This window comes from Ochotona princeps, chromosome 5 (genome assembly GCF_030435755.1).
Source record: "Ochotona princeps isolate mOchPri1 chromosome 5, mOchPri1.hap1, whole genome shotgun sequence".
NCBI lineage: Eukaryota > Metazoa > Chordata > Mammalia > Lagomorpha > Ochotonidae > Ochotona > Ochotona princeps.
Genome location: NC_080836.1, coordinates 108,021,485 through 108,025,899, shown reverse-complemented (window position 1 = coordinate 108,025,899; position 4,415 = coordinate 108,021,485). Strand labels below are relative to the sequence as shown.

The window sequence follows — 4,415 nt, the reverse complement described above, 5'->3', positions numbered from 1 at the left end:
TCTGGCCCGCGCCCCGTCGTCTCGGTGGTGCGGGGCCTCGCCCGCATTGGCTGCGCGCGCGTCACGTGGTCTCGGCACGGACCATAGAGTCGGGCGCGCGTCCCGGAGAGGCGGCTCCCCTGCGCCTGGCCGCGGACCGCTGTCTCCCGGGAAGGCAGGGCGGAGCTGGCATGGCCCCCGGTGTTCCCGGGCCTGAGTCCCGCGGTGACACGTGGGGCGCCCGCCCCGACTCATGTCGCCCTGGTCACAGGGTGAGTCATAGGGAGCGCCCCGAGGCCCGAGGCGGGTTCAGCCCCCGGGCCCGAGTCACGGGGTGGGTCGTGGGGAGCGCCCGAGGCCCGAGGCAGGTGTAGGCACAGCCCCAGCCCATGTCGTTTGGAGTGCCCCTCTAGCTCAGGGTCCTGAGGTGGGTGCGGGTGCAGGTGCAGCCCCCCGGCCCGAGACCCGGCGTGAGTCAAGTGGGTCGTGGGAAGCGCCCCTCGAGCTCAGGTGCGGAGGCACCTCCGAGGCAGGTGCACTAACTTCCCTGACCAGTGTCACCGGGAGCGCACCTCGAGGCCCGAGGAGGGTGCAAGCACAGCCCCCGGCCCATGTCGCCGGGTGGATCGTGGGGAGCGCCCCTCAAGCTCCGAGTTCCGAGGTGGATACAGGCGCAGCCCCCGGCCGTGTCACGGGGTGATATGGGGAGCCCCTGACCCGTATTGTCCCATGTCACGGGGTGAGTCGTAGGGAGTGCCCCAAGGCAGGTGCAGGTGCAGACCCCCCACCGGCCTGTATCATGGGGTGAGTCTGGGGAGCACCCTGAGGCGTACACGATGTGCGTGTGCAGGCTTGGCCTGACTTGGCATGTGGAGGCCACCGGAGGCCTTGTTGTGTTAACGGTGGGACCCTGGCTTCCCCTGCAGACTAGCAAGCCGAGTCCCCATAGGGGCGAGCTCCTGTGTCCCCCCTCCCCCGCCCTGGGTGTGATTTTAAGGTCTGTTCTCCCCTGCACAGGGTCCATGCCAGCCTGCTGGCCTTGACCCCCTGCTGCTTGGGGCCCGCCCCTCCCCTGTCAGCACAGAGTGGCCCCCTTGCTGGTTGCCCCCACCCAGGAAGGCCTCCATTGACACCCACACAGTCAGCAAAGCAGGGTAACTCAGGGTTTTCCCTTCCTCACTACCCTTTTTTTTTTTTTTTTAAGATTTATTTCTTTTATTGGAAAGGGAGATGTACAGAGAGGAGGAAAGACAGAGAGGAAGATCTTCCGTCCGATGATTCACTCCCCAAGTGGCTGCAGTGACCTGTGCTGCGCCAATCCGAAGCCAGGAGCCAGGAACTTCTTTCTAGGTCTTCCACGCGGGTGCAGGGTCCCAAGGCTTTGGGCCGTCCTCGACTGTTTTTCCAGGCAGGGAGCTGGATGGGAAGCAGGGCCACCGGGGTTAGAACCGGCACCCACCCGTATGGGATCCCAGCGCATTCAAGGCGAGGACCCTAACTGTTACACTATCGTGCTGGGCCCTCCTCACTACCTTTTAAAAGTTGTGTGATAGGCAGAGTGATAGTGAGAGTGATCCCCTTGCACCGGGCCAGGTGACACCAAGAGCCAAGCTTCTCCCAGGTCTTTAGCAGGGAGCTGGATCAGAACTGAAGCAACTGCTTGTGTGGGTGCTGGGATTCAGGTGGCATGGCACACACCAGTTGTGGTGTTTTGAGGGTTTGGGTACCTGATGGTCTCTGAGCTACAGCAGAGCTCCCACGCACCCTGTGCTGGCCGCTTACTTTTCTGACCTAGATTGGTCTGTCCCTCTGTTTCTCTCTCTCCCTTTTTTTCTTTGAGATTTGTTTATTTTTATTGGAAACGCAGAATTAGAGAGAAAAGGAGATACAGAGAGAAAGATCTTCCATCTGCTGGTTCCCCAAGTGACTGCAATGGCTGGTTTTCCAGGCCACAGTCAGGGAACTGGATAGGAAGTGGAACAGCTGGGCAAACCCGAGCCTATATGGAATCCTGGCGCGTGCTAGGCAAGGATTTAGCCACCGAGCTACCGCACCAGCCCCTCGTTCTCTTCCTCTGTCATTCTCTCTGTCATCCCCTCTCCTCTGGAGTACTGCCAGAAGCATGTGTGTGCATGTGTGTGGCGTGACCCTGGTCTGGGTGAGGGTGGACATGGCTGGCTCCTGTCTTCTGCCCCCTGAATGCTAGGGTCTGTGTCCACGGAGTGGCTTAGCTGCTTTGGGGTGCCTGTGTTTGCCAAGCTCATGTTCTCCATGCTGGCCAATTTTCTGACCGCTAGCTTGAACAAATTTTTGTTCACTTTCTCTGTTTTACTCTGGACCTTCAAGTTAATAGGTGGGTGCTCTGATTTCCTGAGGTTTTCTCCTTTCTCTTTTGTCCCAAACCTTTCTGTGTTTGGTTCTTTTTTCATTTGTTGACAAATCGTAGCATACCTTAGGTGGTGCAAGGTGCTCTGTGTTCTGAATACCATATGGACAGTGAACTCACACCCCACCTTGGGCCCTTTGGTTTGCTTTTTGTTTGTTCCTGCGGGAGAGGCCTGTCTCTGTCCCCAGGAAGTGTCTTGTGGCTGCTGCCTGGCTCCCGGTGTCCAGTGGAGGGCCTCAGTATTGTTACAATAGTGTAGTGCCCTGTCAGAAGGACTCATGGAGATGAGCTCTCCCGGCCAGGTGTCCTGTTCATGTCGGCCTGGAGACACTGACTGTGTGTGTTTACACTTTGGATTAAAGGAGTGAACAATGAGGTCATCGTCGTCCTTCTCTGACCCCAGAAAGGTCCATGGCAGGGTCATGGCCCTGGCCAGCATCCAGTCCTGTCCGTGGGTACCCAGGCTGTCCTGCAGGGCCCATGTGAACACTGCCAACTCCAAGGGTCTGATGGATGTACACAGTCCAGTGTGGAGTCCAGACTGCGGCAGCCTCAGTGAATGGCTGTGGGCATATGCCTGGATAGGCCACTGCCGGGTCAGCAGTCACGCCACCTGCTTTCCCCTGGTCCTGCGAGGTTTCCCTGCAGCCCCTCTTGGACAGATCTCTGGTCCCAGTCTTACGTCCTGTGGTAGGCTGGGGCTACACACACACAGCTGGGGAGCTGGAGCCATTCTTGGCCCTGCTGTGCTGTGGGCTGTGTGGACCTTGCTGTCTTTACAACAAGCTGGGCTGAAGTTCAGTTGAGCAGGTGCAGCAGAGCACGTCAGAACTTCTGCTATACCTGTGGGCCTGAGGGACCCTGCGTGGGCATGCTCCCCACATCGTGTGCCCCTGCACCCTGTGGGCCAGATTCCTGGGAGGGAAGACGTCTTCTCATGGGTGCCTCCATAGCAACTGCTCACCTGCAGGAGCTCTGTTATGGCAAGGTTGCCACAGCACACAGCCAGTGGGGGCCAAGGGAGCAGAATAGGGTTCTTGTTGCTGGAGGACTATGCCTGTAAGACAAGCAGAGGGGAAAAGGGGTGGGGTTGTTTACTGAAAGCTTGTTAGTGTGTTCTGCGCTGTATGTGGTATGCATCATGTTTGCAGCTGTGCTTGTCCGACTAGTCCTGGACGGGGTTATTGTGTGTGTGATGTGTATGTACGTACACGTGCACACTGGAGTGGACTTGCTCACCCCATTCTCATCCCACTCTGCACACGTGTAGGCTGCTCCGCCCACTAGTCTCTCACTTTGGCTCTTGCAAGTATTTCAGGAGCATGTTCTGGAATAGCCCTGCCAGGGCACCTCCCCCTCCCCCTCCGTGGGAGGACTCTCACCTGTTGGAGGTGTTTCCTAGGGTGCAAGGCTACCTGGTTTGTGCTGTCGGTGGCGGCGGCTGCGTGTCCCATGGTTACAGAAGGTGCTTTCTGGAGCACTGGGGGACAAGTGGTGTGACACCTTAGGGTCGGTAAGTGTGGGGTGGAGGGAAGCCATGGTGAGGCGTGGTGCGTGTGTGTGTGATGAAGTAGGCTGGGATGTTGAACTTGAGTGGTCTGTCAAAATGTTTCCCTTCAGAGTGAGTGTTTAGTCTTTACAAAAGTAGTACATGTCCTCCACAAGTTTTGGGAGGACTCCTTGAGTTAACAGAAGAAGTAACTCCAGCACAGCACTCTGTCTGAACTGCCGAGAGCCAGCTGGCATTTGGGGACCTCGCCACCAGAGGCAGACGCCCTGCATCCATCAGACTTGCACACGCTACTGTCACGCCCCAGAATAGCCCCTCGCAACTCCGTTTGTTCCCAACCCCATAGCCAAGCTGGGCTGAGTCTGAGCAGGGAGTCTTCCCCAGGCTCCCAAATGTGTCCTGCGACCTCTGGGCCCTTGCTGGCAGGAACCCAGTAAAGGGAGCCTGGAGCTGGAGCTGAGCCCCTCACATGTCGCCCCAGGCAGCGCGCTGAAGCCTGGCTGGCCCTTTGGTTTTCCATTGACTTGGTTGAGGTCTTGC

The 4,415-nt window shown here is 58.2% G+C and overlaps 1 protein-coding gene across 1 annotated transcript in view; it reads left to right on the top strand.

Annotated features, from left to right (window-relative positions):
• The window catches only part of HDLBP (high density lipoprotein binding protein), a 42,293-nt gene that overhangs the window by 373 nt on the left and 37,505 nt on the right, over positions 1-4,415 (top strand). The gene's annotated exons all lie outside the window — the stretch shown is intronic.